This window comes from Myxine glutinosa, chromosome 5, assembly GCF_964187855.1.
Source record: "Myxine glutinosa chromosome 5, kmMyxGlut1.1, whole genome shotgun sequence".
In the NCBI taxonomy this organism is placed as follows: Eukaryota; Metazoa; Chordata; class Myxini; order Myxiniformes; family Myxinidae; genus Myxine; species Myxine glutinosa.
The window spans coordinates 201,520,197-201,534,577 of NC_136265.1; the positions used below are offsets into that span (position 1 = coordinate 201,520,197).

The 14,381-nt window shown below is 48.2% G+C and overlaps 1 protein-coding gene across 2 annotated transcripts in view; it reads right to left on the bottom strand.

Annotated features, from left to right (window-relative positions):
* The window catches only part of LOC137426500 (uncharacterized), a 115,485-nt gene extending 102,415 nt beyond the window's left edge, over nt 1-13,070 (bottom strand). For both annotated transcript variants that reach the window (XR_010984325.2, XM_078779370.1), the window contains exon 1: nt 12,949-13,070. The gene's annotated coding sequence lies outside the window, so the exon portion shown is untranslated. The remainder of the gene's footprint in view (nt 1-12,948) is intronic.
* Nucleotides 13,071-14,381: the final 1,311 nt, after the last annotated feature.

A 14,381-nucleotide genomic window follows, 5' to 3' on the forward strand; every position in this document is an offset into this window, starting at 1 on the left:
GACTCTCATCCCGGTGTTAAACTGGCGTCCCGTTTGCCGGCATTCGTTGGTGGACGTTAAAGATCCCACGGAGTCCTTCGTGAAAAGGCACAGCCGCGCCCTCAGCCAATGACGCTACCTCGTGGTCTTGTGCTGCATATGAACGAAGAAGAATTACCAAATCGAACAAAGAGATTGCCTTGGCCATGGTCAAGTAATGCTCCAGATCAGAAGGTGGGAAATTGCAATACGCAGAGAGTGCCGGCGCATAATGGCCTACTCTTTTCGAAAGATTCCACTGGATTTAACGACATAATGTCAACAGGAAGCGCTAGCAGATGGGACAGTAAGTTAGTAAATTCCCTCAGAGGGAAGGCCAGTATATGTGATAGCCGGATAATGACGGTCAAGGTTGATTCCATCTGGAATCAAGTCAAGGCAAAAGGAACTCACAGGTAAGTATGCTGCCACTGAACTGATAAAGGTAATGACCTGCTTTGTTTCACACATGTCACATGCTTTGTTTAGTTGACACATTGTCCATTCTTAGCATTTTCTAGACATCTTAACATGATCCAGGGCTTGCACCAATTCCACGGTCTGGTTTGCATTACTTGGGACGTTTCACCCTTCTCCGCATTCTAGAGACAGAAAAATCAAAAAGAAGCTTCACCAACGACCATATCATGACGTGTGCGTCACAGCAACTCAGCAGGCCGAAGGCCTAAGACATCTGTGTTGGCCCACAGTTTGATCCTCGTGCAATGATCTGACTCATGTTGCCATTTGGTTTTGCAATGGTTATTGTCTTGGCTTCCCGTTAACATTAAGGCCGACCGTAATCTCAGCCAGTTTCCACTGGCAAAATGGCTACAAGGGTACTTGCGGTCTTGCTTGCGGTCCCAAACTCGTGCTTCAGTTCCCCAAATTCCACCGGCATTAGTGAAAAGGTCTCTCGGTCAGATTGATGGAAATCGAACCTTTGGAGAGAGAGAAAGGGGAGGGAAAGATGAGCGGAATCAGAACAAAGCAGAGGCCCTGGAACAAGTCGCAAATATCATGCTCGGGTGTAATATTGCAGTCGAAACACCTACGTGCTGCTATGATGGCAGGGAATTGTTTTCCCCTTGTAAAAGCTGTGGTCAACCTGTGGCAGGAATATGGGGGTGAACTGAACTCCCACCTGTCAGCTGAACCGGAATGGAGAACGCCGAAAACCTAGGTGGACGACTTATGACAAAGTTGATGCCAAAGTTTGAAAGACACGACGACACCAATTGTTGGAAGGGAATGGCAAATTCGAGCCAATTGAATAAATGCGGATTCTGCAATGAGGATTCTAAGGTGCAATTCATCTTTTTGGATGAAAGACACGAATGTCAGGACAAGTAATAGGCAGAGGAATAACAACGTGCCCAGGTCGTGTCAGAACACCTCCCAAAGTGACGTGGACACTATTTAAAAACTAGAGCCTTGCAGTCACCACTTGCTCGCTGCCTTTTCTGCACATCCATAATGCAATCGCGTCATCAATAAAGTAATAGATTAGTGTTATGCGGAGAAGACTTACACACCTTCTCTCTCTCCCCCTTCCCATTTTCCCCTCCCCACTTCTCTCTCCATTTTGTCTCTTCTTTCTACACCTCTACCTCCTCTTCTTTCTTTCTCATACCCCCTCTCTCTCCCCCCTCCCCACTTCTCTCTCTACTTGTCTCCTCTTCTTTCTCCCCTCTCTCCACATTTACCTTCTCTTCTTTCACTCTCCCCCCTCTCTCTCCACTACTGTCTCCTCTTCTTTCTCTCTAATACCCTCTCTCTTCCCTCCCCCATCTTCAGCCCTCAACACCTCTCTTCACTTGTGTCTCCTCTTTTTTCTCCCCTTTCTCTCTCCACTTCCATCTCTTCTTTCTCTCTCTCTCCTCACCTCTCTACTTGTCTCCTCTTCCTCTTCTTTCTCTCTCTCATACCTACTCCCCACCCCTCTCTGTCTCTCTCTCCCGCTCACCCCTCTCTGTCTCTCTCTCCCGCTCACCCCTCTCTGTCTCTCTCTCCCGCTCACCCCTCTCTGTCTCTCTCTCCCGCTCACCCCTCTCTGTCTCTCTCTCTCCCGCTCACCCCTCTCTGTCTCTCTCTCTCTCCTGCTCACCCCTCTCTGTCTCTCTCTCTCCCGCTCACCCCTCTCTGTCTCTCTCTCCCGCCTACCCCTCTCTGTCTCTCTCTCTCCTGCTCACCCCTTTCTTCACTTGTGTCCTCTTGTTTCCTTCTTTCCCTCTCTCTCTCATACCTACTCCCCACCCCTCTCTGTCTCTCTCTCTCTCCCGCCCACCCCTCTCTGTCTCTCTCTCTCTCCCGCCCACCCCTCTCTGTCTCTCTCTCTCTCTCTCTGGCTCGGCTCACCTCTCGCTCACCGCTCACCCCCCTCTCCCTCTCCCTCTCTCTCTCTCTCTCTCTCTGTCTCTCTCTCTCTCCCGCCCACCCCTCTCTGTCTCTCTCTCTGGCTCACCCCTCTCTGTCTCTCTCTCCGGCTCACCCCTCTCTTCACTTGTCTCCTCTTCTTTCTGCCATTTCTTTCTTTCTTTCTCTCTCTCTCTTACCTCCCCTCCCCCCCTCTCTCTCTCTCTTACCCCCTCCCCCCCCCCTCTCTCTCCGGCTCACCCCTCTCTTCACTTGTCTCCTCTTCTTTCTGCCCTTTCTTTCTCTCTCTCTCTTACCCCCTCCCCTCCCCCCTCCCCCCCCCCCTCCCTCTCCTCTCTCTCTCTCTCTCTCTCTCTCTTTCTCCATCTCTCTTCCTATGAACCTACCTTCTTTGTCGCCTGGCGTGCACAATAGCTGACTGCTGGTTGCATCATTCCTAAGAGCTTCATCGCTAACCTTAACCCGCCCCTCCCTGCTCTCCCCCGTAGATAAGGTTTGCATTGTGAATTGAGACATGGTACCAGAATACCATGGCCTATACACATTGTCAAAGTTATCACGGATTTATTCAAGTACACTATGAAGTGCTAACAAATATGACAGCAGGCTTAATGTGCATTCCAGAGGATGATCCACTCTATGATGCAACACCTGCCTGCGAGGCAACTTGACACTTTGTAGTCCGATCCAACTCCCAGAATTCAATGCATACCAGACAGATCACCATACCGATCATGTTGTTGCTATCTGAAACCAACAAAGAAAGCATTTCCACATTTTTAGAAACCGTTTTTCTGTTTTTTGTTGTTGTTGTTGTTTTTACCACTGCCAGCGTAGGTGGACGGAGGTTATGTTTTACCCCTGTCTGTCTGTGCACAGGACATCTCAAGAGGTTGTAGACGGATTCGGACGAAATTTGGTGGAGACGTTGGTAATGCCACAAGGCCGAAATAACTAGATTTTGGTGAAGTTTCGAATCTGGATCCAGATAGATGTTTTAACTTTGTTTAGTGATTCTTCACCATTGAGTGAGAGGGCCAAAAACGATGTCTAGCATGATAAAAAAAGTTGTGGACGGATTATGACAAAACTTGCTGGATGAGTTGGTTAGGCGACAAGAACAAGCGGATTGGCTTTTGGTTCAGGTCTGGATCCAGATCCGACCTAATGTAAACTGTTCAACCTGGTGGAGGTATGCTCTCTACCGAGTGCCATTTGTGTGTATGTGTGAGAGCATGCAAGTTGCTGTTGTTGGTTGCTATCTCCACACCTGTGTGGGCTTCATGAGATGGAGCGGAGACCCAGCAGGTATCAATGTATCCACCTCTGCAGGTGTGCGTTTGTGTTTTTTAACTGTTCAGCATATCACTGGTCAAATTGATACATGGAAACGATGAACATCCACTACGCCATCATAAATGGATGTCGGGATGCCTTGTGGCAACAAGCAACCATATTGGTCCTTCGGAGGGGGTGAAAGTTCACTGATGGGTTGCACTCCGGTCCTCAGGTGGCAAGTCAAGACGTCCCAAAGTGGTTTTGATCTTGTTTGAGAAGATCACTGAGCTGGATAGTGCAGATATTCCGCGGTCGTCGTTCTGATATGAACTCCTGACAGACACGGAAGCGTGGCAAGGTGGATTACCGTGCGGGTGGTACACGTAAGGGTGCACCCTCAGCGCGGCGTTGCATCAAAGCCTGTCGAGAGCACCATTGTCCAAAGTGTCACAACAGAGCATCTTTATGAAGCACGTGGTGCTTTGTGTGGCGTGATGGCGAAATCGACGTTGGGAGGGTCCGGTTCAAGCTCGGGCATGCTGTCCCAACATTTTCAGGAACATAGTGTCGACTTGATTGGCAGCAAAATGAGATGTAGATAGAACTGTTGTTCCCCAACGCCATTGGTTGAACGCCTTATCTCACTCAGGTATGTTTGTTTTGGTAGAGACGGAGACTTGTTTCTTCCTCCACTGACCTGTGTGCTTTTGAATTCCCCGACCGATCGCTCTCGCCAAGCCGCACTTGGGCAAGTCCGAGGTGATTCCGTCAAACACCCTTCAGCGCCAGCGAGATCTTCGTCCCGCCAGTGGGCAAGGTTGGTCTCTGGTTGCGACAAAGATCCAATGAGTCTCCTTCATTCGAGAGGATCTAAAGAGAGACAGATCATGAGTCTATGGTCGGCCTACGCAAGACCTAAACTCACTAACCGATGGCATCTGGAGGTGAAGATTGATAAGTCAAATCCATGACACATGATGGGCGTACAAGAGGAGGATGGCGTTTCATAAAAAGTAACTTTGAGTAAACAGGCTGCGTATTTTTAGTGTATATTCATTAGTCACTATTAATAAACCATAAGCAGAAAAACATCATCGAATTAAAAACATGAATTCATGGCATCACCATGTCTCTTGGCTGCAGCGCAGGAGCCCAGGTAAGTTCACTCGTTCGTTTCGTTTAGTGAGCCGGTGCAGGTTCAAGGAACAGAGTGTTTCAATCATCATTTTTGGTTCGAATGAATCAAGGTATGCCCATATTGATTGGTTGTTGTTGTTGTTGTTGTTGTTGTTCAGTATGCAGCCTGTGGTGACTGGTTGCATAATTGCCAGGGACGCGGCTGTGTCACTGATGCAGTGCCCCCGTTACCAGTAAGCAGGAACGCATTTTGCCAACCTTGGAAAGATGACAGGCTGAGTCAACCTACCTGGTGATATTTTAACGGCACGACATGAGCTCCAACCAAGACCCTAAGATCTCAAGCCAGCCACCTTTACTATTGAGCTAACATACAGACCGATTGGTAACCAAGGTACACCGAACGCAGTTTGTGCTTTTATGGGACTTGTGGTAGACTGTGGGGCGACGGGACTCCCAGAGTTGTCTGGTCATGGCCCTGTCCGGTCTGCAAAGATCCCAAAGTATCTCTCAATATGACTAGTCCATCGTGTGCCTGTACCGTGGTTGAATTCCTTTTTACTGTCCAGAGATCCCAGGGGTGATCCCAGAGGTATGCAGACTCACCTCCTCTGAGCTGTCCAGTTATAAACCGTCATCCTGATGTTCCGCAAGCAGGGCGAGCCATCGATGTGTGTGCCGGAAAAGCTTTCATCTGGATGTCCCATCTGATCACATCAGTTCTTGGACGGTAAAGATCACAAGGTGTCATTTCGTTAAGACAAAGTCAAGGCTCGTGGAAGAGCTAGATCACACTCACAGAATGAATCAGGACTCGATAGAACAAAAGAACCAGCAGAAAGAGAAGGGAGAAATGCCAACAGCAGGGATGAGGGACAAAGTAGACCGAGACGGACAAGAAGGGATACGGGTAAGAATGAGGGATGGGGTAGACCGCACGGGTGGACAAGTTGGATATAGAAACAAACTCTCAGGAAGGAAAACTGGAAATTTGGAAGCAAGTGGGCCCGGTGGGCAGAGGTGGTTTAGTGGGGGATAGAAAACATCAAGGGTTTGCATTGGGGATGATTCGAGATGGTGGTGAACAGCTGTCTTGAAAATCTGGAGAGAAGAATGACATTAAAGAGAGTGTGGGAGTTGGTTCCGTAGGTGGGAAAAGAGGAACGAATGAGTGGAGGGGAGCATTGATTCTGGATTAAGGTAGTTTCACCAGAAGGGAGTTGATGGTGGAACATATGCACCATGCAGAAACGGGGGTGGAGGTATGCAAATCCCATACCTCCAAATCATATACCAGGGACAAATCACGGAAAGAACAGAGGGTACCAGACCAGAAAGGAGGCGGTAGAAGACAGAGAGACCAGCGAGCTGTCTGTGATGGGAAAGTGATAGATCTATAGACTCAGCTTCATCACGGGAGATTCCAATGACCTTAAAGGCCTTGGTTTTCCACCGTGTCAAAATGAGCAAAATGTGAGGCAGGGGAGCCAGCCCAGAGGGGAAAGCGGTACTCCATCAACTGTGAATGAGGCCTTGCAGGTGGATAGGAGTTCAGGTATGCCAAGGAAGGACAGAGGATTCCCAGTCCACGGCTGGCTTTGAAGGCCAACTTGGAGGTGTGGTTTGCCCAATAAAGATCATGGCTGACTGTGAGTCCCAGGCCTTTGAATGACTGAACTGCCTCAATAGGATTGTTAAGAAAGTAGATAGGAGGGTTTGCCATGCTTTAAACAAAGAGTCGGAGAGTTATCCCAAGCATTCAAATTACAAATCCCTTTTCAAATCACCTCCAGTCGAACGCCAGGCCTGGCAAGGAGGTTCATGAAAGACCTGGACCCCAAACAATAGTAATAAAGTTTCAACAGCTGACCCCACAAGGTCGGAATAATCGACGCCGGTTAAGTAATATTGTAGATCCTGAGACCGTGGTTAACCCCATTGCCTGGAGACCGAATAAGACATGTCGGTTGATTGCCATGGGACGTGGACGTTCCGTTGGGTTTATTATAGAGGATTTATAAGCGAATTGATAAGACCAAGTTAATGGGACGTGTTTTTATGTGAAGATAACCCACATCTATTTTATGGCAGGTCGGAGTGAGGAAAGCCCTAAAAAAGAAAGGCCCGTATTACCTTGTTCTGCCCTATAATCACAATTAGAAGGGCCATATATTAAAAGGGGATGCCAAGTGGACTTTCCATCAGGAGATCAATCACTGAGGAGGTGTATCACGTGTACGTCCATTTTGCTTCCAACGACCCACCACTCACTTTGCCCTATTCTTACCCCCGATTTTTTAAACCTCCCTCTGTGTTCCCCCAATATAATCCATACTCCTCGCCCGCCGCACTAACCTCTCGCCTGGGCTCTCAAGGTCTTCACCTCCCCTCCGTCAACCCCTTCCTTCCGGCTCTCTAATTCCCCCACCGCCCTCCTCTCTTTTCCAAAGACCCTTTTTCTCCCCACAGATCCTCCAACCACGCATCCTCCCATCCAACTACCAAGCCCCTCAAGCTCCCACCGCGTTCTCTGGGAACCGAGCACGGCACAAAGGCCATCAAAGGGTGCGCGAACCGAGCGTGATGGCAACACAATGCCTACAGCATCTTTCCTGTCGCGAATTAGCCTAATTGCTCGGCGCCCAACGAGCCCGTCAGGCCCGGCCTTTGTCATCCCAGGCCGGGTTCGAGGACGACTCCTCCTTTGTCCACAATCGGTCGGTCCGGGCAAGCCCTGCTCCAGAACTCCTTTGGAATGGGCGCCCATAGCTCGATGTTGTGGTTATTCCTAGTTTTTACCCCCTTTCGAGGAGGGTGGCGATGCGGGGCGTTTTCCCGCGTCGATAAGGCCTCACGTAGGTCTCTGGTTTTAATGTGCTGCATGCCGACTGATCTGTATCGCGTTGCGGGGCGTGCGGGAGTGGGTAGGGGAAGAGGGCGGGAAACAAGGAAGCGAGCGCCACGTGGTCAACAACGAGGCAGCCAGCACAACAAAGAAGTACATACATAATACCACAGTGACCTATCATTAGTTATACTAGTAGTAGTAACTACTTTAAGTGACCCAATTATTCCCACTTCCTTGTGGTTTTTGGCCCCCAAATGTTCCACAAACCAGTTGGCCAGAGTAAAACATAGGCCATTGTTATAGGACCATCAATTTGCACGAGGTTTGCTACGGTTACCAACCTATGGCTGTTTATCCGTGCTTGATCCTTTTTAAATGCTGAGCCTCAAGCAACAAACCATTTGTAAAAGCCTTTGGCATGACTCGGCCAGGGTGTAGGATCCGAACCACCAACCTTCCCAAACCGAAGCAAACACGATCGAGGTCGAGTTGGTGGATCGCCTTAGGCGGTAAGGTCACGTGACCTCGACAGTACGGAACAAGATGAGCCAAAGGAAAAGTGGAAGTTAAGTGGGAGTTTAAATAGGAGCCTAAAAGGGACTAAAATAAGGAAGTGCCGCTCTGTGTTGTGCACACACGTGATGAGACCCGGAGGGGTCTTCGTGCAAGACGGATTTACAATGCAAACCCCCGACACGTCTTACCGTCTTACCTGCGCAAGTAAGGCACGTGGACCACGAGGCCCCCTTATTGCGTCAACATGATTGGGTTAATTCTGACACGTGATCGCACACGTCACGCGTTCCCGCCAGAGCGTTGTCCGTGATTTAATGCCACACCGACCTCACGCCCGCATTCCTGCGCCCTGCTCTGTCGCCATGTGCGGACAAATTGAACGTCGATTGTGTAAGACGAAGCATCGCTACGAAACAAAGGGCGGCAACCCGAGATGGTGCAGCCGCTTATGCACAAACAGCCGAACGCGTGTATTGTTGCAGCCATTTCCATGAGGTGCAGCCGCGGTACGTGACAAAAGACGTTGAAACAAAAGCATCATCGCCAAATCGGCGCTTCGCAATGATCACGTGGCGCTGGCGGGGCGCGGGGCGGGGCTAGGCGAGGCGAGGCGAGGAGGGCGGGGCGAGGATTGGTGGGCGGAGACAGCATTAACTTTCTCGGGCTTTGACCTGCACGAGTTCGCAGTTCACACAGTGCGCACTGTTTATGCAAATGAGTAAAGCTCAAATTACAGCTCAGTACAGGAGAAATAAAAACAATACCGGAAGTCTAACAGCGGCGAAACCGAGTTTATGTAAATAATATGTAAAATATTATAAACCACAAACACACATGATTAGCTTTTTTAACAGTTGCTAATGCTGCTTATAACATTAAATAAATAAATTTGGAGGCATCCAGACATCCCTGAGGTAAGTTTTACTTACAGAACTGAGGGAAGATCTACTGTAATCTATATACCCCACAAGTGTTGGATAATTTAACATGACCCTTCCTGCCGCTGAAGTGGCGTTTTTCGTAGCGGCCTTTTGAAACCCACCAATTAATGTTTTGTTTTGAAACCCACCAATGAATGTTTTGTTTTGAAAACTACCAATGAAACCCACTTTTCCTGCTGTTTAACACAAAACTGAAAGGGAGGAAGCCCAGGTTGTGCTCATTTACCAAGCAGATAGCTAGCGCTTGCCAAGCCAGCTGTTCCTTAAGGGTTTTGAATGGAGTGCTTGCTCGGATTCTTAAACCACTTGACGATCTCTTCACAAGAAACTTTGTAAATGAACACACACCCAATGTCCAAGGCAGTGTTCTGGGCCCTGTGCTTTTTCTGGTCTTCATCAATGATCTCTCTGACTCACTTGGAAATCCTCTCTATCTCTTTGCTGATGACTCCACTCTCTGCGGTTCAATTCCTCATCCCTCAGATCAGCAATCTGCAGCCTCCTCACTCTCTGCAGACCTGGACAAAATCACAGACTGGGCAAACAAGTGGAACATGTCTTTCAATCCTGACAAATCTCACACTCTTACGATGTCTCTCCGAAAAGACCGACTGGACAACCCTCCCATCCACTTTCTGAATAATCCTCTCCAAGAAGTTCTGTCACTCAAGCTTTTGGGTCTCACTATCTGCCATGATCTTTTTCCAAGATCTGCCATGATCTAACAATTTCCAAGCTGGCCTCCAAAGCCAGTCGCCGACTGGGCATCCTCCGTCGTGCGAAGTCCTTCCTTGGCACACCTGAGCTCCTCACCACATACAAGGCTTTCATCCGCAGCTCAATGGAATACTGCTCTCCCCTCTGGGCTGGTGCTCCTGCCTCACACCTAGCTCGTCTTCACGCTGTTGAAACCAAAGCATTCAGAATCATTGGAATCTCCTGCGATGAAGCTAACTCCAAGGGCCTTTCACTCACTCACCGCAGGCAGGTTGGTGGTCTTTCCATCTTCTACGGACTCCTCTCCGGCCTTGCCCCCCCCACCCCCCAGCTCTCTCTGGGCTCTGTCCCCAAAATATTCCTACAGGTCACACAAGATTTGCCTGCAACCCTCTTATGGTTAAACTGCCAAAATCAAGACTCCATGCTCACCTTCACTCCTTCCTTCCTCTTTTCTCCCGCCTCTGGAACAAACTCCCTCACTCTCTTCAATCCCACTCCACCCTCCAGGTCTTTAAAACAGCTGTTCACCACCATCTCTTATCTTCCCCCATCCAAAACGATCTTTTCTACCCCCGCTAATTTCACCCCAATTCCACTTTTTTGAAATACCAACTTCTGTCCTGGAAGTCCTTGGTGTCCTTGTGTTTTATACTTCTCCCTTCCCACCCCCCCCCCCCCCTTCCCACGCCTCCTCCCCCCAAGCCCTCTCCCTCCCATACATCTCCCGATGTCCCTGCTCTCAAATGTTGTGTTTGTGTGCTTCCCCCTCTCTCCCCATCTTGTCTTCCGCTCCCTCTTTTTATATATTTTGTTTGTCTGGTTGATTTGTTTGTGAAATAAATGTTAGCTCTTACACGAGCCTCGATTCAGTATACAAAAAAAAAAAAAAAAGTTATTGAGACGACCATAGATCATCTGTAATCTATATACCCCAAAGAGGAATTACCCTTCCTGCCACTCCCGTTGTGAGCAGGTGTACTTGTAAATTGAAATGGCGGTCGGTGGAGTCAGCCGTCGTAATGACATCATAGACGTAATGACGTAGCATGACGGACGGACACAAAACTGCTGCTACTTTCATATATTGAAGATGACTATGCTTTCGATATTTGATGGTCATTTTCACAATCGGTTTGTTTGTGTTTCAGACTGAATGAAAAACGTAAAGGTAGAGCATGGCGATTGTGATCTTTGAGAGGTTCGACGATCTGTTCGGCATGAACGGCATATAAATTAAAATGATGGTGCGTGGAGAGTCAGCCGCCGTATCACCGTAATGACATCAGACGTAATCACATCACCCTGTCATGTGACCAGATTCTCAGCTCTGATTGGTACAAGTTTGATGGGACATACATACATACCGATGGACAAACACTGTTCTAGACTGCTTTGCCCTATGGGCTACGCCGTAAAAATGATGAGGGAGAGAATGACGAGGACGACGTGCTGATGAGGTAGTGAGAATGATGATGAGGAAGAGGATTATGAGGAGGATGGGCTGATTAGGAAGAGAGAATGACGATGAGGAAGTGGATGATGAGGGAGAAGATGATGAGGAGGACATGCTGATGAGGAAGAGAGGAGGATGATGATGAAGAGAATGATGAGGATGACGTGCTGATGAGGAAGTGGATGATGAGGGAGAAGATGATGAGGAGGACATGCTGATGAGGAAGAGAGGATGATGATGATGAAGAGAATGATGAGGATGACGTGCTGATGAGGAAGAGGATGATGATGATGAAGAGAATGATGAGGATGACGTGCTGATGAGGAAGAGGATGATGAAGAAGAGAATGATGAGGAAGAGAGGATGATGGTGAGGAAGAGGATGATGAGGATAATGAGGAAGAAAACGATGATGAGGAGAGCGCGGGGGAGGAGACGACCGTTACGATGGTAACGTCTCTCTCTGACCTGGGCAGACTGTTCTCCCAAAGGTGCTGCATCTGTAATACGAAGAGAATCATTTTTTCCACTTGAGCACGTGACACGTGACACAACGCGGAGTCGCCTTTGTCACGAAAGAACAGGTTTAAAAAGAATCAAAGGTGAAAACAAAGCTCAGGGCGTGGATTCGGCTCCAAGACCAAAGTGCACGGTCAAACTATTACTACATGCGCCTCGCCACGACCCGAGGGCCAAGGCCAATGCTCATGTCATGGCCATATAAAAATACATATATATACAACCTTATGTTACAAGCTACAGGGCCAGATCGACTGTCGGGATCATCTTCCGCACACGGACCGGCTCCATTTGTACTGTGCGTGTCCCTTGAACGTCCATTTTGTTCGTTATTGCTTAAAAATCCGTGTTAACCGTTAACTCATTCGTTTGCTTTGTGTTGCAACGTCGGCATGTCACGTGATGGGTTAGGGTTACACCGGAGGTTCGTGTTACGGTAGCTTGTCCTGGAAGGCGGGATAGCCTGCTCAAGCGTCCCCGCGTTATCCTTTCCCACACATTCCATTATCAGGTAACGCGGGAACATTCTATACTGTCCACTGGAGGCGGATTCCAATTTCAACCCGGACACATATACACACAGACAAACACACACACACACAGAGACAACACACACACACACACACACACACACACACACACACACACACACACACACACACACACACACACACACACACACACACACACACACAGACAAACACACACACAAAACACACACACAGACACACATACACAGAGACAAACACACACACGTGCGGAACGGATTGAGGGAGTTCATGGAAAACTCCAGAGTGCAGCAGGTGGGGAGGATCAATACAAACTCGGGTCCATATCTCTAATCGGAATCGGTTCTCTCATTTCGGTGGTGGTGACCTTCGAGGTTACTATGGCGTCCCGGGGTCCGTTTCATTCGTCTGAGGGAAGCGGTAAACATGAATAGGCCTCTCCCCCCCCGTACACCTTATACACGTTGTTGTTTTCGTGCCGTCGCCACGGTGAATGAAGGCTTGCGGGTTTGCACTTTATACCTTTATACATCGATGTGAAGGAATGTAATTATATACCCCCAAACCCGCTCCCGCACTCCCCATTCCCCCGACTAATTGTCAAACTTCCCGCGGGTTCATACGTGATCTTCACCTGAATAACATGTACGTGGAAGCGAGGTTGTCGTCTCAATGCGTGTACAAGTCGCCACCACCAGCACCCAAAGACCATCGTTGGTCGTCACATTCGATTCAAACCCGCGCAGTGCTGTGTCCACCACACGCTCGACGTAAACACACCCACGTGACTCGGTCACGTGTGCATCATCGAGGAATGTTACCCAAATCTCATGGCCTTGATCACCCCGTCTTCAGCAGCATCCATGGCGGTGTCGTCATCGCCGGTAACACTCACATAATTAATTTAGCGGACGTAAAACACCCCCACGGTGTTCTTCACCACGAGTGGGCGAGTTATCGCCGGCACCCTGAACAAATTAAAAAATTCCTGTCCCCCCAACTACCCCTGGGATGGCAACGGCAAACCACCTAGTGCAATCATCCCCGTCAGGCCATTTCGGCAGCACCGCGGGTCTCTGCCTTCAGGAAGAAGAAGATCATATCTGGGCTTCGCGGAAATACAAGGCTGCCATTGTATTGTACAACGGTTTAGGAAGGAAGACGAGTATAATGAGGTCGGTGTTGCACGCTGTGGACTCACATCGTTATATTTAGTGAATATTTCCTGTTATTCAGAACATTCTGCAGTCGTTCTGACATTTCTGCAGTGCAAAGCAGTATATGTAGTAAAAAAAAATAGTAATAATAAAAATTTAAAGCCTTTTCCCAAAGTTATTGCCATGAAAATGTACGCTGGGGACTGTTTTCTTCCGTAACAGAATAAAAATTCAGCTTCCAGGGCAGGGAGAGATCTCATGCAGGGCAAGACCATGGAGCGAGCACTCGACCCAAAAAGGACAGTGCGCAACGGTTGTGCTGGTTTTTACAAGTTTAACGGAAGAAAAAAAACAAAAACACTCATGGTTATACAAACAAATATACATCCAACTTGTACTGTACACATTGGTAAACTTGCACTGTACACCAAAAAGTGTTACAACCCCATATAAACATCCAGCTTGTGCTGTACACATTGGTAAACTTGCACTGTACACCAAAAGTGTTACAACCCGATAAACATCCAGCTTGTACTGTACACATTGGTAAACTAGCACTGTGCACCAAAAAGTGTTACAAACCTATAAAACATCCACCTTGTACTGTACACGAAAAAGTGTTACAACCCTATATAAACATCCAGCTTGTGCTGTACACGAAAAAGTGTTACAACCCTATATAAACATCCAGCTTGTACTGTACACCAAAAAGTGTTACAACCCTATATACACATCCAGCTTGTACTGTACACCAAAAAGTGTTACAACCCTATATAAACATCCAGCTTGTACTGTACACCAAAAAGTGTTACAAACCTATATAAACATCCAGCTTGTACTGTACACCAAAAAGTGTTACAACCCTATATAAACATCCAACTTGTACTGTACACATTGGTAAACTTGCACT